At 41.4% G+C, this 26037-nt stretch overlaps 1 protein-coding gene and 1 long non-coding RNA gene across 7 annotated transcripts in view; one reads left to right on the top strand and one right to left on the bottom strand.

Moving 5' to 3' along the window:
• Positions 1-22268, bottom strand: part of ppfia2 (PTPRF interacting protein alpha 2) — a 213790-nt gene extending 191522 nt beyond the window's left edge. For all 5 annotated transcript variants that reach the window (XM_082511789.1, XM_082511790.1, XM_082511788.1 and 2 more), the window contains exon 1: positions 22207-22268. The gene's annotated coding sequence lies outside the window, so the exon portion shown is untranslated. The remainder of the gene's footprint in view (positions 1-22206) is intronic.
• On the top strand, positions 19518-23175 carry LOC309692916. 2 transcript variants are annotated; one of them, XR_014272519.1, is made up of 5 exons: positions 19518-19991; positions 20880-21951; positions 22042-22187; positions 22265-22597; positions 22920-23175. It is a non-coding gene; the product is annotated as an uncharacterized lncRNA (long non-coding RNA). The 2 variants fall into 2 exon arrangements; XR_014272518.1 differs by having other exon boundaries at positions 20880-22187.
• Positions 23176-26037: the final 2862 nt, after the last annotated feature.

Below are 26037 nucleotides of genomic sequence, written 5' to 3' on the forward strand. Positions count from 1 at the left end.
CAGCTGTGTGTTAGTGGACTCTGTGAACTGAGGGGTGAACTTCAAAGATCAATAGGTTTGCTATTCATGTTTGTCTTGTTGGGGCTTTCTGGAGCAAAGAAAAGCATTGCTAGCATTTTCTAATAACTTCAGACACCTTTTTTTTTAATCCAAATAATGATAATATTTGGTCATATATCCAAATATAATCATATCTGGCACACCAAAATCCAACTTATAACACTGCAGCTTCACAGTCCCCTTGTTGTCATCACAGTGGTGTGTGTGCTTTGAATCCATGGCCAGAAACAGAACAGTCTTTATTTTTCATCACTCAGCTTTGAGTTCGATTAACCTTATTGTGAGAGTCTCAGATGGTTTTTGGCGAGATAGTAAATACTGATCGTTCCCCATGATGATTAGAATGACAACAATATCATTCAGTCCCTGTTTATAATGCAGCTGAGTGTTCGTATAGCATACCACCCACTATATTGACCTGCCATGTGCGTGTTCTACAGTGTTGAATCACTCAGTCATATCATATTAATTTCCCCTGAGAAGTCAGTATAGGCCTCTGCATATGAATGACTATAATGCAGCCAGGTGATGAAAATGAAAACATTTTCATATCCGAATGCCCTGAAGCTAAGAATTCCCATATATTGACTGGTTTGACTCAGAGACTCTTGCACCATCAAAGCTTAACACTAGGATTTGTAAGGCGGTTCTTTTGACTGCACAATCTGTGGAAATGAAGCTAAAATAGGCACCAGTTAAGAAGCAATGATCAAAGTGATAAGGGAATCAAGAAGAAGCTATAAAAAGGCACCTATAAAAAGAAAAGAGACCTATGACGCTGCTTCAGTCTGATCCTCCTCCTCATAGCTTGACACGCTCAATGTTTGAATGTCATTAAGCAAGTCATCCCCTCCCCCCTTTCGTCATGCAAATGGACCTCTTTCCACACGCGGAGATTTTGCATGCAAATCTCACATCAAAATCTCAATGATCTCAGAGGTTAAGCTGCTGAGGTCCTCACAGCCAATTAAAAAGACACACACACTCACTCCTTTAGCTAGAGAAATGCTGATGCAAATATTTGCTGAGGATGATGGAGGGACTTTGCGTTGTGGTTAAAATTACCAAGTAAATGTTAAGTCAAACAGCTAGCAATACGATGTGACAGCTGAGAAAGTGCTCTCATAAACCCGAGGGAGAGATGTTGGTGTATTGTTTTGCGGAACGCCCTGCCTCTCCAGGTTGTTTCAGTGGATCAAAGCAAATGTGTACTCTGAAGCCTGACATTATCCCCTTCTGTTAACATGTCCATGTCCACATATCCATCATCTCAGCCTCCAGTCTGCCTCCCTTCAGGGCCTAAAATCGCATCTTATGATTTATCTGTCAGCATATTTCAGTTGCAGTCTGTACAAATCCAGAGCTGCCAGGGCTCTTTGTGACTTTCTGTCTGTCTCTATAAATGAACCAGTTTACCGACCTCTTGCTGCTTGATACTCTGATATCAGAGATTAGTTCAGTCGACCGCGGTGTGAGCTGCATTACAGAGACAGAACGGAGCGGGATTACAGGTATCTGGAATCCTGTAAATCTTTATGTCTGCCTCATGATAAGGCGATATCATTGCACTTTAGCTCAGGCCTCCTCTGTCTGTCAGGTTGAAAGCTGACCGACTGGATTCAACGGTTACCCACGTTAACTGTTGATTCCAGATCTTTTTATGCCTACATTTGGTTTGTCTGAGCATGCTTTGAATATCTAATTATTTCATAATGAACAAAAATTGGTTAAACAGCTACTCAAAAATATGCTTGTTCGGACATAATGATAAATAGCAGAAGATGAGCCCCTTGGGCCCTTTAGACCCCAGTCACACAGTCTTGGAGACCAGTCAGTGATCCCCTGGCAACCACTGGTTGCTATGGAAAGTTGGTTGTAAATAGGTGCACAATCCTGTTGCCATGATCGCCTGTGAAATACTGCATAAAAAACAGACTTTTCTGCAAACACAGCAGCATTCTTGCAAAAAATGCAATCACAAGAGGTTTTTAGTGCATCATCTTTGTGAGAGCCTGCAACCTCATGCAAACCACTCACCAACCAGCTGGCAAGTGGTTTTGAGTGGTTCCTATAAGTGACCAGAGGCTGGCAGGAGGTTGCAAGCCAATCTCTATTTCTGTGTGACTCAGTTTATTCCTAATTATCTGTTTTTCCAGTATAGTGGTCATGCATATAAAGGGCACTGTTTTTATGTACTGCGATGCCACAAAATTACAGAGCATATGAACGACTAAGTGTTAAAAAATCCTGAATTTAATTTTATAATATGGGCCAAGCACAACACCCTTGAAGACTCTTGAAGACTAGACCGACTTAGAGTACAAGCTGGCATTAAATCCATGCCACAGAAAAGGGGTGAAATCCCACCTTAAACTTTTTATTATACCATATCACTATAAAAACCACACGGTGCTAGATTTATACATGACTGTATAAACATGCCTGCGTACGGAGCTCCTTCTCCCTCACACACCAACAGCTGACAATGATTCATGCAGCAATAAGACTTAACCTGTGCTCTATGCTGCGTAACAATTCCTACCATAACAATTATACCACCACTAACATATGCTCCCATTCCTTTACAGGTTATGTGATTCATCTTATTAACATTCATTGTAGGTGCAGATGGGGGACAGCAAAAATTATGGTCATGCTCACATTTACAACTTTTATGAGTGGCTATTATTTTAATCCCAAACACTCATGCCAATGACAAAAAGAGGAAATGTCTTTAACTTGGACGCCAAACCATTTGAATAAAGAACATCCAGGCTGAGTGGGCTTCTTTTTAAAGCAGAATGCAGGTTTATGTAAGGATAAAGGGTTTGTCGGGATAAGCAAATCACAGTAATTTCCATGCAAGATAAATAGTCCCATTTCTTTTGCATGCAAGAATAGTCTACTTTATAAAGTATGTTCCTACTAACATAAGTGATGTTCGTTAACTAAAATATTATGTCAAAGAACCGACAGGATGACTCAGAAAGCAGGATAAAAAAGCTCAAAATGAGCGAGAGAGAAACAAACACAATCACCGAGCTGGTCTGGAAACAGCACCATTGCAGGGTTTTTTTCTCTTAGTCTTTGTTTGCCATTAAGGTGTAATTTACAGTGGAGAAAACTAAGATGTCTCCATTACTCCCCCCAGCCCCCATTTTTTTTAAACATTCCAAATGTACTGAGAAATGTTTGCTAATATTTCTTGATGCAAGCTGTGAAGAAAGCATACAATGAAATGCAAATATAGAGGAAACAAATGCTCATCGTGGCAAACCTGTGTAGGTGTGATGTAGTTCATCGGATGCTGTGGGAAGTAGATCTCCCTTGAATATGTGAGTGAGGTGTGTGAGTACCTGTATACTAATATAGCCACAGTAAAGTACAACCAACACCTAGCAAGTTTTAATCACACGATACATATAAATATCGATGCAGATGAACCATTTTCATGCGGCAAGTTCGTCTTTGTCCAATGTAACCTTTTTTTTATTTTAATGTTAGATGACAAAATAAAGCTGCAGCATTATTAGCTGATGCTAGCACTGCCTAGTTGCTTGGTTTGCAATACATTTTCCTTTAATATTTAATCGGATTCAAAGTTATGCTAGCAAAATAATCTTAAAGCTAAGTATGGTTACCAGAAAAAGTGAACAGCTGACTGCCTGCAGTGTCTTTTAATACATTTGAAAGTGAGCACCCACCTGTCATTAATGCTAGTTAGCTAGCTTTAGCAAGGCTAAATCAAAGTAGCCCAGATATGGTTTAGGGCCAAAAAGTAAAAAGGTAGATTCCTATATTTAAACATTATGTTTTAAGTCTAGAACTTTGCTTATTAATTCAAAAGGTAAAACAAAATTGCAGCAATGAAACAACAAATATGTTTATTTTAATAACAATGATGAATCGCTGCGATTTTGGATGTTATTGTTGAACTGAATGATACTCACTGGTGCATTGCTTGATTGACAGGTTCTTACAGCTGTGTGTGAGATGAAAGTGTTGCTTGTGCTATTGAAACTGTATTATCCAAGTCTTTTCATATTGTTGACTCTGCAAACCATGTCATTTTAACACACTATTATTGTTATTGTTATTTCTTCATCTAAACAGTTACTAGTATGTTCCTACCACTTATTAACAGAATACTTGATTTGTGCCTCTCCCTCTAACATTAACACCCAAAGTCTTTTTTTTTTTTCATTTCAAATTCGTCATTCACCATGTGAATTCTTGAGCTATGACTAAAAACATGGTCATAACTCAAGCAGCACATTTTGCAGACTACATGTCAAGGTGTCCTTGGGCCACGACCAGCAAAAATAGCCTCTCATTTTTCATTGGTGTGTGATCTTCAGCACTGTGGAAAAGTCTCAAGCCACTCCTCATTTCTTTGTATTTTGCTTCCAAGGAGCCAGACTTTCTTGTAATTTTTCAAAGTGTTCTTGAGCAGTAGTTCTCCAGGCTTTCTGAAGGTCTTTCAAAGTTCTTCTCTCAACAATACCGCTTCACACTGACCTATAGCTCATTCAAGCATAAAAAAGACACACAACTCAAATAATGAACTAGTGTTGTTTCTCAAGGCAATTAAACAAAGAACCACTTTAAAATTTTATCCTTAGGCACTAGGAGTACGTTACAAAAATACTATGTTTAAAATTGCCAAAGATAACACAGTCTGACATTGTGCCATTAGCCAAAAACTATACATTGATATACTGAGATGTTGGCATATCTTGAAATGGTGTGAGGTATGTCTTCAAAGAAAAAATAGGAAACTAAGGGAAGTGGAGGACAATGGATGGGTGTAATAACAGCAGATGAACAGAATCTGAAAGTCTTGTCCTCAAAAAATAGGAAAAAATCCAGCTGGACCTGGAACAAGATCTTGGAGATGCATCTGACACTTGAACATGGCTTTCGTAGAGCTCATTCTACTATAACAGCTCTTCTTAATAATAATGGATTGCATTTATATAGCGCTTTTCAGGACCCCTCAAAGGGCTTTACAATACCACTATTCATTCACTCTCACATTCATACACTGGTGAAGGCAAGCTACAGTTGTAGCCACAGCTGCCCTGGGGCAGACTGACAGAAGCGAGGCTGCCATATTGCGCCATCGGCATCACCAGTAGGCGAAGTGTCTTGCCCAAGGACACGATGACCGAGACTGTCCGAGCTGGGGCTCGAACCGGCAACCTTCCGGTTACAAGACGAACACCCACCTCTTGAGCCACGATCGCCCCAGTGTCCACTGGCATTTTGATGTCAAGTGGTGCAGGAGAACATTCTGTTTTGCTGCTGTTGGACCACATGGATGATACTTTAAGCGCTTTGAATGCTCAGAAGAGTACAAAAGCGCTATATAAGAACCAGTCCATTTATCATTTACCATTACTGTTGCTCGTCACATTTTGCTCGATGGGCTGAGATACTGGGTGGGTGTAACTTGGTTTTCTTTGGACTGGTTGGAATCATACCTTGTTCTGTGGCTGTTTCTACAGGTCTTCCTCCTCTTCTCTTTCCTGTGGTGTATTGGGGCACTTCTTGTTTCTGCTCCCTTTCCAGCACATTTTGATCAACTTTAAGGGCATTTTTATCACTTCTATGCAGATGACATCCAATTACATATCTCTTGTAAACCCCAATATGTTTCTAAGCTACAGATCGTGAGTGGTACAAACTCTGTTTGCCTCATATACTATATTTCTATGTGTTTTTGCACAGAAATAATTTGTTCATCCCGGATTCTATTTGTTCCAGATTATTATAGGTTTGGTTTTTAGTTTAGTTACTTCTAGGTTTATATTCAAATCTCTCTCTGTCATACACTTCTTTTAATTCTACTTCTACCCTTTGTTCTGCTTCCCACCCTGTGTCACACACAATTAATCTTCGTATATATGCCACCAGTTGTTTACCACAAACTTATATCTAACTTAGTTAGATTATCTATTTAGCGTTCCCAGTATTCTTTGTATTTTTTTTGTTTTTCATATTATTTCATTGAGTTCTCATTAGTTTGATTTGTTTCCTCCCTTTAAAAGCAGATCTGAAAAAATCCCACCAATCATCCAAAGTTTTACTGCAATAACAAGATTTGAAAGGACAAAAAAATCAAAGTGAATTTACTCTTTGATTACAAAATGTTAAAATTATTTGGCAAATGACATCAATTTTGTGATTTTGCCTCTTTGCCTCCTGCTGCGTTTCCTCCCTTGAGATGCTCTATTAACAGCTGCTTTCAGTTGCTCCTTGTTCATGGGTCTTTTTCTCCATTCAGTTTATCTTCAGTAACTGAAAAGCATGCTCTATTGGGTTAAGCCTTCAAGGTCAGGTGACCAACTTGGCCTTTAAAGAATATCCCTAAAGAAACTGTTAAACAATATGCTGTGCCAATTTTGAATCTGAGCAGAGAGTATTGTCTTGTTTACGTCAGAATTCATCCTGCTACTCCTGCTCTAGTTGGAGAAATTCTCTCCAGGAAATCCTATAATGGGCTTTATAACAATAAGATGGACAGACAGACAACCTGAAACAGGATCATATTGACCACAGCTAAAAATGGTGTGTCTGAGTGCCATATGACATTGGTGAACTTTTCCTTTGTTTGCACCTGACAGCAAAAAACTATATAAAACATGTCCATGCTGATAGCATTTCTTTACCTCAGCATATTTTACCTTTGGACCACTACTTTATTTAATCTGTCTTTTATGAGATTCTTCTCTAACATGTAAATGATAGCGTCTGAAAATTAATCTGAGACCAATCCATAGCTATTTGTCAAAGGCCAGCATTACATTTTTGAGATCATGCATGCCATTCTCATCATTCCTCACTGAAAGAAAGACAGGTGCAGCCAGAGTAGCCATTAAGTATTAATCGAGTGTGCTCCCTCACAATTTGAAATCCAATTGACTTTTTGTAGCACGGTGGCAGGAAGAGGGGGATAGAAGGATCGCTCTCACTGTTAGGAGAGACAGCTGTGTCTTGAACTGCGGCACATATCAGTGGCGCTTTCAGATGACAGCAGCCCTTGGCGGTATGTAGTGTTCACCAGGAGCAATTACAGTTTTATATGCCACCATATTTCTGTTCAAACTCTTATTTTAAATCCTTCTGGGGTTTTGATGTTGATACATCGAATTGATCCTGCATAGTCGCTGTTTGCATCTCAAACACACCAAAGGACACACTCTGAAACATGCTGGCAGTAGTTGTATGAAAAGAAAATAAATCTTCACCGTAGCTTTGAATGCTCTTAAAATGAAATTAAATGGAAAAATAGTAGTAAAAACTAGAGACATTAAAATAAAGGAACTCATTCGAAATATACAAAAATAAACTACTCTTTTGATTACTATGGATTATGTGAATCTAAAAGATGGGAATAAACACGTGTAATATTTAACCTGTACAATGCATGCAGATGCTCAAGCATGTACACACATGAACATAAATCAGAGCTCATTCACTCATGCTCTAGGCAAAGTAAAATCCCTTATCTTCTAAAAGACATTGCATGCAGTAGTATAATCCTCAGCTCTTACCATCACAAGATATTACCCATGATAAAATGTAGCAGTTTATCATATAGTTGCACCTGCTAAGACTAAAATAGTGGTAACTATTGAACCAAATGCAAACATTCACTTTTAGTAACATTAATAAAACCAGTTTTAATATAAGTATGCATAAATCATATCATGTGCCATGTTTGTGACCATCGGTTGATGTGGACGACATTGAGATCAGCTTATCTGCTGGAATTGTGGCTGACCTTTACTTTGCGGCCTCCCATTCAATAAGTCTACTGCCAGTTTAAAGAAACACATCCGCTATGAATCAAAGCAGCTGATACAAATACTGATGTGTTGGTGTGATTTGGCATTACCCCTCACTTTAGTGTAGTATCATAGGCCATTGGTAATAGCTTGGACATTAAGAAGGAAGGTGATGAATTAAACATGTTAAATTAAAGGTTTGCGCAGCCACTCTCCATAACCAACAACTTTTAACCAGTGTGCCCTTTGCAAAGCACATTAAAAGTTCTTGTAGAGACATTCAGTGGAATGTGAGCCTGACCTATGCGACTGATACATAACACCGAACACTAATCCGAGCTAATTTTTCATGTACTACAGTCTGGTGTTTTACCCAGTTGATGATGAAATCTGTGGTTAGTAATAACAACATATCCAACGGCCCGTTTACACCTTCACTGCATTCTTTCTTTCCCCATCTCATTCCAGTGATGCCTTCATAGTGTGGATGGAAAACAAACTGAAGTATAATTTTGAGGTATTCAAAGGTTACATGAAAAACTGGGCAGTTTGATACAGTTTAGTTTAAGTTAAACTGGTTAGTTTAAGGTATTCGTTTTTAGTTGGTGAGGTTTACAGTAATACACTGTGTTGGACTGGTGTAGCACAGGCTGTGGTGTTTGTCGTCGGGCATCAATTAAAATTTAAGTTCATTTAACACCAGCTTATATCTAGAATAACTTAGTTGTCTAAATCCACAAAGAGCAGTGATTTTCAGAGCAGCAGCAGCACAACACAAAGAAAACAAGTCTATAAAAATACAAATTAGTATGTGACTTATTTAAAAGTAACTCTTTTCTCCATACTGAACTGCTACACCTGCCAAATCCATTTTAACCCCTACGTGCGAGCCATATTCGGCACCTCTGATGCACTTTCAGAGTGAGAGAATATTAGTTTTTTGCATTGCATTGTTGTCAGCAACCTTAAATTGTCATGTTTCCTCGTAAGTGCTTGCCAAGAGTGCATCGCTTGTATTATAACTGTAAAATTTTACAACTATGGTTATGATTTTTCTTCCTAAATTACTCTGCTGTGCAAAATGAAAGAAGCTGAAGCAGTGTACCACAAGCTTTTCATAAATGCAGGTGCACGGAAAACCTTGCAGTCTCTTAGCAACATCAGCGCAGGTAGACCTTTACAAAATCAAGATCCATGAGTCTGCTCTATATGTAATTGTAATATATCTTGCAGCACCCTTGGAAAAGATCCACTGCCAGCGCTCAGGCACAGCATTACAGAAAGGGACAGTACAGACTGGGAGGAGAGTACACTGAATGAACTCAATGAACTGAGAGTCTTACAAAGCCGTAAAAACAAAAGAAGGTGTCATGATATCGGTCCTCGAAATGATGATGCATGACTTCTGTATCTGGGCCATCAGTTGGTGATTGTTGTTAGAAAGGATTCACCAAGTGCAGGGACAGATTCTCTAAAGGTGTTATTATACTCATATCTGCAGGTGCATTACGGATCAAATTTTAATGACGTTTGCTTTTAATTTGATACAGATGAATACTGCGGCAATCTTTTGTCCACCACCTTGCTTTGCCTCTGTGTATCACATCACTGATGAACAGGGAAGCTGCATGTGTGCGTGTCTCCCATTCATCTGGTGAGAAGTGCAGCTTTGGGATTTGCAGCTTTGACTCTCTGCATTATAGGACAAAATTTGCCCATATAGGTTATGGGAACGCTAGCGACTTAGCTGGCTTTGGAAAATTCTCCCAAATGGGCCCAGTTAACACAAGTCACATCAGCTGATTCACTCACTCCGCGGTAGGGCCCCACATCTGGTCTGCCCTTGAATGACACTGAGGCAAAATCAACTGAATTCGAGGACAACTCGGTCTCTCTCTTTTATGTGTCAAGGAGAGAACTCCTGTTGCATCCAGTCCTGATTGGTCCATCAAGGTCCCAGTTGCCAGGCAACCATCCAGCGGTGTATGGGGCCTAGCTGACAGACAGCTGCTAATGAAGCTGAGGTGGTGGGTAGAGTGAGAGTGCTGCAGAAAAGGGCTATGCAACCTCTTTTCTCATGCCTTACACATCTTGAACTACACCTGCAAGCCCCAATTACACTGGTGCTCATATGCACATGTAATCTCATTTACTTCCTGCCCATATTAAGAGTGTATCAACAGTCACGTCTTACACAGCCCCACCTTTTACACCATTCCCCTAAGCATCCTGTGACTAATATTTACGCAGAAAAAAACAGGAGCATCATACTTATATGCTCACACAAGGTTTCAGAGTGCAAAATAAGTATTTTTTTATTTTGGAAATGGAGGTGTAAAGACACAGATGGCATCCACGCAAACATGACAACCACAGTGTTGATTGCTGCACATGAGTCACGCTCAGGTCACACATACAGATCCTGCACAGCAAATGTCCCTTCCAATCTGTTTGGACACACTGGGAATTCAATGGGAAATAAGAGTTGCAGTCATATATTTTCCATTTATTTCCAAAAGCCACAATTTGTCACAGTAAAACACTGGGCAAATGGGGTGTGTACATTTTTTTAGACACGCTAGTGCATGTAAGACCAAATTTTTCTTTATGTTTCTTTAAGCTTGAAGTCCTGTAACAGTTCATGGGTGTAAAGTTTAGTGTTGCACTTTACTGTGTGCTTCAGTGCTCTACATGCTGTCACACATTTTGGTAATGCCTGAAAAAAATACACCATTTATGTGCGTGTAATGCACCCTTGCTATGCCCCTCTGCAGAGCCTTTAAGGTGCCACTCTTTGTATCCACTGGAAGAGCAACTCTATAGTGCAAGACCACTGTGAATTGTCACATCGCCCGCTCAAGGTGCAAACGACCGAAACCTCGCATCTCTGAGCAAATCTCAACGCACCAGAGTCTTTGTTCCAACCCGTGGTGAAAGCAATGAAGCAATATGAAGCAGTTCATTTAGAATTGCATTAAAACAAAAACACACACACTTGAAAACATACAAAAAGTTGTACTTGAAAATGTGTCTGCTGTTTTCAATGGCAGTCATCTTTTAAAGAGTGACAAAGTCCACATTTGGAGGTTGAAGAGAGGGCGGTGATGAAAGGTACAAGTTTTCCAGTCAGCAAATATTGGTTTGTGTCTTGTTTGGGCTTTGGTTTTGTTTAATTTTAACTCAGATTAATTTTGTTGGACTCACTTAGTTTTGCTTTTGCTTGTTGGATTGGTTTAGGTACAAAACGCTTCTTGCTTGGGTTCAGAAGAAGACAATGTTCTGGTTTAAGTTCTGTACTTTTTAACCCTTCCTGAAAAAAATGAAAGTTACCCACTGCATTCAAACGTGGCGCTAATGGGTCTTTACCAACATTCATATGTATGAAGAGAGCCTCATTTCTCCAGTGTGTGACATCATCAACAGTCTTTGTTTTTTGGTGGCCCATCTTTGCCATGAACATCAGTGGTTCCAACTTAGCTGCAGAAATTCTACTTCCACCTATCTTCAACCAGCACTAGTCTTGATTTGGTGGAAATGTGTGGAATCAGGTCTGGGCACCGGCGCCATTGCAGTGGGATATGCAATATTCAGTGTGAATGAGAACCAGCTAGAAAAGTGATCTCAGTGCAATCAAGGTTTGGAGGTAATAACATAGTTATAATGGCATCACAGTAGGAAAAAAAATCAAATGTATTTAATCTTCCTCAGTAGTTCTGGTAGCAGTCACAGATGACAGTCACAGATGAATATATATCGCAGTGTACATTCGAGTGGACTATATAGCCACATGACAGTTAAAGAAAGTACTTGTGATGAACACAAGGAAGACCAAAAAAGCGCTGGATGGACCGAATCAAGGATGATATGAAGGCTGTGAATGTTACACCAGAAGACGCCCTTGATAGTAAGAAGTGGAGGAAAGCATGCAAAATCCCCGCGTCGTGGGATATAAACCGCTAGGAAGAAGACTTGTGATGAACACATGTGGATCATTTTAGGACAGTAGTCAAATTCTATTAGTCTGCTGCTGTCGTTGAACACACCACTTTTGCTTCTATCAAGAAGAGTTCTCTCAGGAAAGTGCAATTTCTTGTTAATACAATACGCACAACATGAAATAATTATAAAAAACAACTTATAATACATGACAAAATATTGTACACCCCTGTGTAATTGCACAGACAGCTTTTGTTTTAATTTGTAAACAGTCAGCGAGCACATTGCAGTCATTCTGAGTCAGCCTGCACCCATGAATGCAGCTCGTCTGTGACATGTCTCTTTGGTCCAGTTCCCAAGTTTTCAAAAATTATGTATTATCTGTTAGCTCCACAAACCATGAAATACTAATGGTATGGCTCCCGCCACGCATAGCAAACTGACCGTCTTATTGCAGTTTTAATGCAAGTCTTATAAAAGATGGCAGCTGAGTGTGGTCATAGACCTGCTCTCTGTCTTCGAAACAACAACCAACAAGATGTCAAGTTCATTGCACGTCCAGTAGCTTTGGTTTGTGCCTCAGTCTCAAAGTGCTGATTTCTCCAATGTGACCCTCTGGTGGAGCCTGATTTTAATAACAGAAAAACATGTTAATATTTTTCAAACTGCTCCAATCATTTGAGAAAAGATATTTCGGTAAACAACGCGAAGCGGATGGATGCTGTAGTGGTGGAGGGGCTGAAACAGCAGGCTGCGATGCAATGCAGCAGGGGCACTGTAATGTCACAGGGAGAGAGGGGAAATTTTGCAGCTTAAATAGACCACCAAACTGGAGGGTATGTTTGATATATCACGCGAGGAGAGACGAGCGAGGAGAGAGTGATGTTGCAAGGGTATGACACAGCACAGCTCTGGTTGTTTGCCTGAAAAACTAGTACGAAATCGAGTATAAAATCAAATTAAAGGATGGCTCTTAATCTTCTTTCTAGTACCTACTATATGCCAACTGTGATTTTGATGCACCATTGTTTTTAATAGAAGCTAAATATATTGATTATGTTCAGTATTATTTCTGTCTGCTTGTTAGACCCGTCCCCTTCCGCGTTTTGAAATCTGCACCACAGACACCCAGCTTGTTGCATTATGTCTGACATCTTCCACATGCTATGAATCCTGATATGTGGAATAAACAAGATTTTCTGGTCCCTTGGTAGATATGATCCTCCCCTCAAGGTCCTCCAGCAGCATCTTCAGGCAACATCTGATTGATGCCGCTCCATTAAGGTTTTATGAAGCCAATGTCAGAGGGCCGCGTACTCTCACCTGCAGCGATTCTTATATTTCGGACCACATGTCTGCCATGTCATGGGAATATGCAGTGAGGGAAGAAATAGTTATTCTATTAAGAGAAGCTTGTATTTTTTTTCTTTTCTTTTATTTACAGATGAAAATTCATCAAAGATATTTCAGTGTTTCTATACAACTACAAAATATAGCCCCCTGATTGTCTTCGAGCTCTTATACTCACTCTGACTTCTTATCTCACAGATAAAAAATGACTTTTTAAATTGTATAAAATGCCAGAGTGGCCCCTACCCTGCTGGCTTGTATTATATTGTCCTCCTAAATGTTGCGCTCTCGTTTTCATAGGCAAAGTGTCTGGGTCCTGCTCAGAGGCCAAATAGGCATCGCACATAAATAATTCAAGCTAGCAGTAGCAAATGCAGGATACACTTAGTGTCCTGAGAGACCGGAAACCAGTACGTCTCACCAGTGCAAGACTGGTTATTGAGAATGATGCAATGGAAGAAGCTTTGGCGTCTTTCTTTGACAGTACATGAGTTAAATATTTTACTGATAAAAATCTCACGAGTATATTCATGGCAAATATAGAGCTATGAATGCATTTGAGGGTTGTAATTGGTTGGGGTTAAAGAGCTAGATGCAGTGTAGCCTGGTACTAGAATTGCTGTTTGAAGGCAACTAGGCATAAGCTTTTCATGTCAGAACTGCAGAAATTAACAGCCTCTTGCTGTCCCAAGGGATTGATGAAAGTAAAGGTGGGTCAAAACATCAAAACATCCACTTTAACTGGATGAAAAGATGACAGAAAGAAACTGAAACTGAAGAAAACACTGACGGGGTATTGAATTAATCACTTAATTAAGTGACTTGATAATTAGGAATCATCTATAATGCCAGGGAATCATTCCTTGAATGTGCTGCCAAACAACTTCAGTTCCCCTTCAATGGACCTAAAACTATATCCCTCCTACAGCTTCAGCAACACTGGGCAATCTATTTAGTACTCTCAGCGGAAGTATAAATAACCAGACCAGGCGGGCTGATTAAGTCTTCTAGAGAGAGGAAAAATTTTGTATTAAATAGAAAGGCTAATTAGAAGGAGCCTTCAGGCATGAAATGGGAGTGAAGCCCTGTACAATCTGTGACTCTGTACATGCATGCATACAAAACTGCTGTCGACATGTAATCAAGAGATATCACTCCAGATGGTGATCAGCAGTGGCAGTAAGCAAACAACCAAGTCACTGTTTATTGATGTTTAATTAACAGAGCCCTGTAGACTTCCAGGTGACTAGAAGAGTGTTTTTTTTTTCTATTCAAGGCTTCAGCAGTTTTTAAAGGTTAAATTACAAACATGTTATTTAACCTTTTGTGGTCAACTTTCATGTAGAGACAAGACTTTGTAAATCAAACACACATCAGAAGGGCATCAGAACCGAAAGATTAGAAGCACTTCTCAGGTTCGGGATCATGCCCAAGGACACTTCTCAAGGACACTCAACCACCAAAATTTCAATTAGTGTATGACCTGCTCTGGCTGCTGAGCCACAGCCCCTGTGTGAAGTGATTTCATTATTTTCTTTTTTTCCATAATGAGGGAAATAGGTGCAGGGGAACAGAAGGCCAGGAGAGATTAGATGATGCACGGGAAAAGGAAGGCTTCTCAGTCTTTTTGAAAAGCTTACCTTGTAACTTAGAACACATCTAGATGGATATAGATATGGACTTAATTAATTACACACTGGGGAAATCCATGTTACAGCAGCACAGGGGTCAGAAAAGAAAAGTGAATTAGAGATATATTAGAAAACAATCCATCCATCCTCTGTCTTTATCAGAGTCACTTGGGGGCTTGAGCCTATTCCAGCTACCATAGGGTGAGAGGTGAGGTACAGCCTGGACAGGTCACTAATCTGACTCAGGGCTAACACAGACAGACAAACAACCGTTCACACTCACATTCACACCTATGGGTAGTTTAGAATCACCAATTAACCTGTCCCCACTAACTGCATGTCTTTGAACTGTTGGAGGAAGCTGACATTCCCAGTGAGAACCCATGGGGGAGAACATGTAAACTAGAAAGGTCCCCACAGAAAGGAACCGGCCAGATGGTGGAGTCAAACTCAGGACCTTCTTGCTGTGAGGCAACAGTGCTAACGACTGTGACACCAAGCTGCCCTAGAAAACAATGAAAATAGAAAAAAAAAGATAAGGTACAACAACAGAAACATGCTAAAAATGTAGAAATCAATAAAATACAGACTGTACTATATGCAATAAAAGAGATGTCACAGATAGAGTAAAAAGTTGCGCTCTTTACCAGTTTAGCAAGTTGTTTCCTCTTCTTATTCTATTTCAGTTATTCTGTTGTAGATTTGCAGCTGTGCTTGGGATTGTCCTGTTACATGACCCAATTCAAGCAAAGCAAGCCCAAATCATTGCCCCCCTGTTTGTTTTTACCAAACATGGAACTGTGCATTATGGCATATTCCAAACAACCCGTAGTTGTTCAGTCGTCGTCAAATTGGGCTGTCATAAACTTTTATATTTAACATGACAACTGAAGCCTGTAGACTCTGAGATGTAGCTCTTGGGCCTTTTTTAATTACTAGGAGTAACCAAGTGTAATTACTATGTAATTACCAATTACTATGGGTCTAACCTTGGGCTTGGGGTGAAATGGCCAAATGACCCTTTGCAGATTAATGGGCAGCAACAATTGTTTCTGTCAGATCATTGATCATTGTGAATGCTCCAAACCAGTGAACTGCCAAAACTTCAGTTTTTATAAGGGTGCTCACAGTCGCAGAAGACAAATTAGTTATTTGATTAGCAGCACCCAGCTGCTACTTTCCTTGAGGTAATAAAGGTGTACTTAGTTTTCACAAGACTGAGTCCTGTGAAAACTTCCTTCAGCTCTTTGAGTTGTTAGCTCTTTGAACTTTTATTTCAGTCTTTAGTTCGACACTGATTTCCATCACTACAAATGGAAATCAGGCTCAAAGATGATACACCAGTCCAGAGGGCCTATGCTTCTATCCCTAAACCCCTCTACAGGGAAGTGAAGGAGTATATTCAAGAGCTGATTGTCAAGGGATGGGTAGTGAAGTCACAGTCACCGTATGCTGCTCCAGTCATTTGCGTAAAGAAGAAGGATGGGTCTTTACGTTTGTGCATCGATTACCGTCTCTTAAACAACAAGACTGTGCCAGATAGACACCCACTTCCCCGGATCCAGGATCTCACAGACTCACTCGGTGGTTACAGCTGGTTCTCGATCCTGGATCAGGGTAAAGCTTATCATCAAGATTTCATTGCAGAAGGCTCAAGGTACCTGACGGCATTCACGACCCCGTGGGGCCTCTATGAATGGGTGAGGATACCCTTTGGACTGTCGAATGCCCCAGCAGCCTTCCAACGGAGCATGGAAGAAATGCTTGACACCCTCCGAGACGAGTGCTGTATCCCTTACCTTGACGACGTGCTTTGTTTTTCCAAGTCGTTCGACGAATATGTTCAAGTGCTACAGAAAGTCCTCCAAGCCCTACAACGGCATGGTGTAAAGCTAAAACCCAAGAAGTGTGAGCTGTTTCGTAAAGAGGTTCGCTATGTCAGTCGATTGGTATCTGCAGATGGAGTAAAGGTGGACCCCAAAGATACTGAGGCAGTACAGGCACTCAAACACAAAAAGCCACAGACCGTTGGAGAAGTCAGGCAGCTTTTGGGATTCCTAAGCTATTATGTGCTAGTATGTGCAGGACTTCTCCCGCATAGCCAAACCATTGTATGACTTGCTCCAAGTCCCGTCCATCACACTGTCACCAAAGCCAACTAGAGGCAGAGCAAAACACACTCAGCAGCCTTCTCGAGCCCTGATACAGTGGAATAAAGAACACCAAGAGATCCTCGAGTGCTTGATCGACATGCTCACTCAGCCACCAGTGTTAGCGTACCCTGACTTCACCCACCCTTTTATATTGCACACAGACGCATCCCAGAGGGGCCTTGTTGCCGTCCTATATCAGAACCAACAAGACAAGATGAGGGTGATTGGGTACGGGTCTCGCACGCTCACACCCGCTGAACAAAACTACCACTTGCACAGCGGAAAACTAGAGTTTCTCGCCCTCAAGTGGGCAGTTTGTGACAAGTTTAAGGATTACCTCTACTATGCTCCACATTTCACCATTTTTACAGATAACAATCCCTTGACATATGTCCTCAGCACAGCAAAGCTCAACGCAGTCGGACACCGTTGGGTCGGACAATTGGCAGATTTCCACTTCAACATCAAATACCGGCCAGGAAAAGTAAACATTGATGCAGATGTGCTGTCACGTTGCCCACTTGACATTAAGACGTTCATGGGAGAGTGCTCAGAGGAACTGTCGGAGGAAGCCGTATGTACAGTTTGGGAAGGGAGCAGAAGAGCGGAGCAAGGAGACGTAGCATGGATTGCAGCCCTTAACCTCACCGCACCAAACCTACCCGTCAAAGAACCCCTACAGTCAATCAGTCATGACCAACTTGTACAATCGCAGAGAGCAGATCCAGCAATCGGAAAAGTCATTGACATGGTAGAGAAGGACATAAGACCAACAGAAGATGACAAGGCTGACACTAACACAAAGAGACTGTTGAGACAGTGGAGTCGGCTGCACATGGAGAATGACCTTCTCTATAGAAAGACTACAGGACGCAAGCAGCTGGTCCTACCTACTCTCTAAAGACAGGTCGCTCTTACACACCTCCACAACAACATGGGCCATGTCGGCGTGGAGAAAGTCTTGAACCTGGCTTGAGAGCGGTTCTATTGGCCTTTCATGAAGAGAGAAATTGAAGAGTACGTCACAAGGAAGTGTCAGTGCATCAAGCAGAAGAAGCCAACGACACACGAGAGAGCACCCATGGGTAGCATGACATCCAGCTCCCCTCTTGAGCTTGTTTGCATTGACTTCCTGAACTTAGTCTTGTAAAGGTGGGTTTGAATATATACTGGTTGTTATGGACCATTTTACCAGGTTCGCACAAGCGTATCCCACCAAGAATAAGGCCGCAAAGACCACGGCAGACCGCCTCTTCAACGACTACATTCCCAAATTCGGCTACCCCTCCAAGCTCCACCGCGACCAGGGTCGTGAGTTCGAGAATCAGTTATTCAAGTCCCTAAGAGAACTCGCAGGCGTTGGTCACTCAAGGACATCCCCCTACCATCCCCAATGCAACGCTACTGAAAGACTGAATCGCACCCTGTTACAGATGCTGCGTACACTGGGAGAAAAGGAGAAACAAAATTGGAAGGAACATCTACCCCATGTTATCCATGCTTACAACTGTACCAAGCATGAATCGACTGGCTACTCTCCATACTACCTCTTGTATGGTCGACACCCTCGTCTTCCAGTGGACCTTCTCTTTGGTCTCATGACAGAAAACAACACTGAGACACTACATGTGTATGCAGAAAGATGGAAAGGGAAGATGACAGAAGCATACCGCATTGCAAATGCAAACAGTCAACAGTCAAGTTCCGAAGGCAAAGCAAACTATGACAAAAGGTGCAAAGGAGTAAGGCTACAGACAGGAGACCGAGTCCTGGTATGAAACTTGAGTGAAAGGGGGGGGCCCTGGCAAACTGAGACCCTACTGGGAGCAAATGGTCTACATTGTGAGGGAGCAAGTGGGCGACAACCCCATCTACAAAGTGAGTCCAGAGGCGGGAGGCCGTCCTGTTCGCACCTTGCACAGGAACTTGTTGTTACAAGTAAACGACTTGCCAGTGGACATTATCCAAAGTCAGGCTACAAGACCACACAAGAGAAACAAGAAGTCCACCGGAAGACCAATGACACCAGAGCTGAACCCTGACACAACTGACTCGGAAGAGGGTGAGCCATTGTACTGGCTTGGTGTACCCAGATACCCTCGAGGGGGGCATTCTCCAGTCACACCAGTTCCAAGTGGAGCGCAACGGAGCTCCGGTCCAAGTGAACTAGGACAAGTCTTAAGGGCACGTGTCCAACCTAGAAAAAAAAGTGCCATGGTTCCGGAAGAGGATCTAATCGTGTTAAGAGACCCAGACCTACCTCAGCTAAGTGACGATCAGGAGATGCCTCAGGTTCAAGAAGAAGTTGACGTCACTGAGCCCAGTCCTGATCCAGTAGAGGTTCCTGACCCAGAGCCGGAACCTAGGGTGGAGCCAGGGGATGACATCCATCCAGAGCCACCATCTCATCTTAGGCAGTCCAGCAGGCAGAGACGTCCCACCACATTCTTCACCTACCCGTCCTTGGGTCAACCAGCCTATCAGGCTCATCCTGCGGTGAACACCATCAACGTCCAGCCTTCGCCATATCCTTCCCTATACTACCCTCTTCTCTACTCCCAGCCCCCCACCCCTCTCCCCTTACCCTTAGCCCTTACTTACCTGTTTCATATGTTGTTCCTTGCTATTGAATCGAACAGAAATCTCAGGAAGAAGGATGCCTGAAGTCTAAGGACACCTGGGCAAGAGGAATATTACAGGGACTTCTGTAAAAAAAACTTTGTTAGTTTAAAGTTTTTTTTATAATTCAAGTTAAGTGTCAGGAGCCACTTTTGCTGTTGGGGAGCATGTGGTGAACACAAATGTGCTACCACATTTTGGTAAATTTTATTATTTTTAAGAAAAATATATGCCAGCAATTAAGACAATTATTATTTTACATTCATTACGTGTAGTCCATAACAATTGAGGAGAGTAAAAGTGAGAAATAATAAGCGGAACTGTTGACACTGTAGTCATTCACCCGCGGTTGCCTAGAGCGGACCTACTTCCTGTCCTCTCAGACGCAATTCGGGAAAAGATACCAGTGCTCCTGTGATTCTTTCTCTGAGACTCTACCTTTATTTTTACAGGTCAGTATCGACTTAAAAATACAGTGTATGAGGGTTTTGTGCCTCGTTCTACTTCTGTGTTTACTGAGAGTTATGCTGACACCGCCGATGTAACCTTAAGTGGGGTTTAGTTGAAAGTTATGGAAGCGCGGCACCGCAGCGATGGTAAAGCCGAGCGGCGCAGCCCCAAGTCTCGCGAGAGTTACCGCGAGAGTTCGCCAGCCCGCGGGATGTATTTGAACTTGGTAAACTCCATTTAACAATCAAATATGTGTGTGTGGTGCTCCAATTTAACTGTAAAGGCACTGACATCAGATTATTCGAGTTTAAAATATCTCATATACTCTTTATGGTTCAAGTGATGTGGAAATGTTAAGAATAAGCTAAGAATGAATGTACATGTATGTTATTACATTGCAAAGTAATACATTCAGGTGTGTTTTGTCTAATCTAGTAAGATTTATGCACTTATATCAGATTTGTGGATAAGCTATTTTGAGTTTGCCCTATATGTGAGAAAGAGCAATAAGACGTTTAAGGCATTATATGGTATCTGCACTGCTGATGTAAATGAGTGAAGGAATAGTGTAATTAACAGTGTAAACTGGAGAAATGTAATTGTAACATGGTAGACTAATGTGCCTGTGTTAATTCAGCTCCATATTGTGTGAAGTTGCACTGGGTTGGGAGTGGTTTTGTGTGTGTGTGTGTGTGTGTCACATTTTTGGTGAGCAAATGGCTGGAATGCACTGATACACTGGTCTACTTATAGCCCACACTACAAACACTGCTGTGTCATTTTGTCTCGCTGTGCAGGTATGTAATGTGATGAAATCAGATATGTTTGGGATGGATGGGTTTTGCGCTATGAATTTTATACTGAAGGTGTCATTTTGTCTCTCTGTGCAGGCCAGGGCCTATTATATGCCACAGCCTAAAGGCAGCAGAGTTGCAGAGGCTGGAGTGACCACTGGCTATATGCTTGCAGGGTGGTGGGCCTCCAAGGACAACTTCTAACCCTGTTAAAGGCAACACGTGGAGTGCAACTGGCCGTGTGGCATAGCTGGCTCTGGCCTTGGGACTGTGTGTTTTTATACGATTCATAAATGGGACACTGGACTGTTTTATCTTTTATCTCTTGATATTTTTTTGTCAATAAATTATCTTTTAGAATTTTATTGACTGTCATCTTTTTGCCCACGACTGAGACGGTTGGTCAGACCTAGAATCTTTCTTTGGGTGTGTTACATAATGACCATAGATACATATATTTGCCAAATGCCTTTTATTTACCTTTTACAGTTATTGAGCATATCTGACAAGTGAAAGCACTGGATGTAAATTATATTTGTTGTTCTGAAATAAGAGACAATTCGGGAAAAGATACGAGTGCTCCTGTGATTCTTTCTCTGAGACTCTACCTTTATTTTTACAGATTTGTATTCTTTTTGTTATTGTGGTCTTCACATCTGGGACCCGTAACAAACGCTTTCACTCCATGATTAAGGATTTTTGCTAACCAAGCATGTATGAATTGTAAGACAACATGATTACCAGTCATGCCAGCATAATGGTTTTGCCAGGTTTTTAAAAATGTAGCAAAGAGAAGTACCAAAAAAATCAGTCCTCATTGTCAGAGGATAAAATACTGTCATTTTGTCAAAGATGCTGGCTTCTCACAAACATGCAGAAAGTTTCCATCGGTACTAGTCCCATGACTGACATTTGACCACAATGAGTAAGCACAAGATTTATATTGCAGGTTTAATTTTTACTAATACTGCAGAATTTTCCCAAACCAGTTATTCATATTGTCATGGTCTGTGGGAGTGTCTGGGGTTTTTCCACCTGTGGCTGCTGGTCTCCTGTCCACCCCTTTGGGGTGGAGCTTCCCGCATCTCATCTGTGCCTCGTCAGCAAACAATCAGCAGGACGGCTTCTTAAACCAGTGCGACTTGCTACTCCTCGCCAGTGCATTACCGTATGTGATCCACGGTGATAACTAGGCGGCACTTGTAAAACCTCCTATACCTGTTTTTCCCCTGTGTAACCTTGTTTTCCTTGTGTTTAGAGGTTGTCGTTTCTCATGGTTTGGACTCACCTGGACATCTGTTTCGCCTACTTGCCTGCCAGCCCTATGGTCTGCCATTACACCCAGACACCTTGGAAACTCTCATGGACATCCCTCCTCAGAGCTTTCAAAACCCAGACCTGCAAGTAAGGAAAATAAACTCACCAGCTAACATTTCTCAGTCACTGGCTCCTTACCCGTACTCCTTCTCTGTCTGTTACAGAATCCTCTCATTCCTCTGTCTCTCGCCGTGACCTATTCGGTGACCCAGTTTTGTAGGACCACCCTTCCCTGTTCCAGTTACTTTTTTCCCATTGCCCTTTCTAACTAGGGTCCAAACAGTTTCTGTTACAAAATAAACACTCTAGTACATAGTTCTACGTGTCTTTGTGTCTGCATTTGGGTCCCGTACCAGACTGTTATACAGTTGGTCAGGATGCTCTCAGTGGTGCAGCGGTAGAGGATGTCTGAGGACAGGTGGTTCTTCCTCAGAGTCCTCAGGAAGAAGAAGCGCTGGTGAGCCTTCTTGACCAGCTTGGAGCAGTTGGTCGTCCAGGTGAGATCCTCGGAGCTCCTAAATTAAGTATAAAATAAAGAACTTAGAAAAACTAAAGAATATTTCCCCAGCAGAAAATGTTAGATATATATTTCAAAAAATAATCCTTCCATCTATTATGGCAAGAGTGAAAGTATGTGGCATGCTGGGTAATATTAATCAAAAACAATATAAGACTGACTTTCTTTAAGCAACCATTACGTGTTTATTTTCTGGTGTTTTTCTCCAAATCTCATAGACCGAAACTGTCTGGCTTACAACAGTGATTTTCTTTTTTTTTCTTTCTTTTTTTTTTTTTTTTTCTCTGTCTTTCTCTCTCCAGAGGTCTCCAGAGCTCTGCTTTCTGTCTGTTCCAAGAATCTGACAGATACCCTGGGCTTAGATTACTGCCTAGGATGCCTTGCTATCAGTCACTTCCCAGTCTAAACCCCAGTGTCCCTCTGCTATGAGCCTGGCCTCACTCCACAGATGAAATTCCAAGTTTGATTCAATCAAGGAAATTGACTCTGAACTGCTATTCTCATCACAGTCACCGAAAACCAACTGTGTGATTTTCAACCCTTTAAAAGACACATTCTATAAAATACACTCCTTTAAGATTTCCATTGGTCTTCTGTTTGTTGATACTGAACGTATTCAGCAGTTTTACAAAAAAAACTTCACAAGTAATAATGGATTGCATTTATATAGCGCTTTTCGGGACCCCTCAAAGCACTTTACAATTCCACTATTCATTCACTCGCACATTCATGCACTGGTGAAGGCAAGCTACAGTTGTAGCCACAGCTGACCTGGGGCAGGCTGACAGAGGCGAGGCTGCCATATTGCACCATCGGCCCCTCTGGCCAACACCAGTAGGCGGTAGGTGAAGTGTCTTGCCCAAGGACACAACAACCGAGACTGTTCGAACCAGCAACCTTCGGATTACAAGACGAACTGCCAACTCTTGAGCCACGATCGCCCCAGAGTCAAGTCAATTCAAGGGTCAGAAGAAAGAAGAAACATTTTATTGTTCTCAATATTCTCCCTTAATCATAGCAAATCAAACTCCACTGCCACATTGTATCATTGCATTCATATGATGTTAAATTATAAACCTCTCAGTCTCCTGCTTTGGCCTAAAGAGTCCCCTGACTTTGCAGTGATCCAAATAGTTGGCTGTTATCCATGATTTTTAGCCAACACAGTGCAGAGATTGCAGCTCGCTCAGGGAAAAAGACATAGCTCTGGGGATGGGATGAAATCGACTTTCTCCTCATTAACAGCAGGATAACATATAGAGAATCAAAGGTCAGCCAGAGTGGCCAAGCTGAATGTCAATAACCCACACCGCATAGACACCCCTAGTGAAGCCTGTTAAAGAATACACAGCATACCTCTCGAGATTGCCTCTGATGACACGACCACAGCTTAGGAGCAAATCTGTAAAGCCAGCTGTTCAGACAGATCAAACCAGGTGATTTCAGTGAATCTAGAAGAGCAAAATTGCACAGCCTTCTGGGAGATCCGAGTCCTGTGAATATGTACAGTAGACAAGAAGAAGTCAGATTGTGTGCGCTTATCTGTTCACCTGTACATATTTGAGTCCTCATTTCAATTTTTCTTTCATGCTTTGCTGCCCCATGATTTATTCATGACTACTTTCTGGTGGAACCATCCTCCCAGGAAGGCCCGGAGGAGAATCAATAGAGGCTGGCAAGAAGAAAAGCTCTCGCTTTTCTTTTCCAAGTTTATTCTCATCTCTTTTTTTGTGGATAACTTATTCTATTATATCAGCTCTCAGATGCAGAATACCTTAACTCCTACTTGTAAAGTCTCCTTCGGCAGTTTCTTGATAACCTTAATGTAAAGGCTTTTGTTTGCAACCCAGACTGAAGACTGCAGTCAGTAAAATTTAGAGTTGAGGGGTGCTATCTGTCGTATCTTGAGATAGTTGTGGTCTGAGACTGTGATGATTTTTTTTAAATTATTATTTTTTGGTTAAAGCTGGCATTTGAAAATTACATGTCGGTGTCAATAAAGCCATGTTCACACCTTAACCTTGAGCAATTTTAGGAGAATTCTGTGTCAGATATTTTCCACAGCTGCCCTTTCGTCTGTCTTTCTTGTTCTGTCATGACCTTCTTTCCCTGAAGTAACTGAAATGAAATCATTGCATTAAACTAAACAGAAGCATATTCATAACCCAGTCTGTCATTTTCAAAATGCATGAAGAAAATGTATTCATCTGAACGAAGTCTCTGATAGAGCAAATCCTTTGTGGAATCCCCATAAAACGAATATATTGTAAGCTTGTGATTTTTGGGTATCCCCAGTGCAGCTCTTTGAGGACTTGCTGCTGTCAGCATGCATTGATAGCAGTCATTTCATGCCTCTGTTGTTTCACAGAAAGCACAGAAAATGCTTGCTGTGAGAAAAAATGGTGAACTACTGTCGTTCTTTCTTTTATTTCATATGCTGCTTTGATATATGTAAGGATAAATAAGACAAATAGACATCAGACATTGAGGTTTTGCTATGAGTTGGCAAAAGTCCCCTGTGTATGAAAATGAGTAGGCAATAGAGCCTGTCAATTTTATCTCAAACATCACACGTAGTATTGATTGCGGATATGTATTGCCATCTATCCGCAAGCCTATGCGTGCTTTATTTTGCCAGGCTGGTAGTCTAACATACCGAAGATGGACAGGTAGACAAGCAGAGCGTCCATCAAATTAGGCAGAGCAGACAGAGATGGAATTCGAACAGCTGTGTTATTGATCTGAGACTATGTTCGGTGACAGCTTGTCAACTTGTGAGACCAGCGCTGAGATGGACAGCAAGGACACTGCATTTCAGAATATGAGTATGTGTGTGTTTAAAGAAAGTACTATATATTTATAAAGGTATTATTTCATTGGGATGAATAAGAAACTGAAACACAGTTGAATTATTTTGCAGCTGAACACCAAACATCAGTCCCACACTTACTTGATTTATAATGTGAGCTAGTAACAAGGAATATTTTTACAGCCTTCACACATGCATAAGCAACACTTATTAAGTAAAAGCCCAGCTTTCAGTCCCATTTCTATGTGGAAAAAGTACTGATTCTGCCATAAAGAGACTCTGTGAAGGAGTGAGTCAGCACAGTGGGTCATTGTAAAAAAGAAGGCTTTAAACTGTGTAGGCTCAGGGGCAGGCAGAGAGAATTGGAGACATGACTAAACTGGAATTAGGAAGGAGCTCTTGTCTGGATCACAGTAGCAAGGACGGAATAAATGTACAGAATTAATATTTAAGACACATTCCATAATTCAGCCCCACTGAAAAATTCACCTGGCATCCAAAATATGTCTGTCTGGATTTAGCATAGCAATATTTTAATAGCTGGTGGTAGTGAAAGGCAGATATCCCCCAAATCTAAACCAGTCTTAACTCTTTCTATAATCAAACCCATC

Source organism: Aulonocara stuartgranti, assembly GCF_965226115.1.
Source record: "Aulonocara stuartgranti genome assembly, chromosome: 17".
In the NCBI taxonomy this organism is placed as follows: domain Eukaryota; kingdom Metazoa; phylum Chordata; class Actinopteri; order Cichliformes; family Cichlidae; genus Aulonocara; species Aulonocara stuartgranti.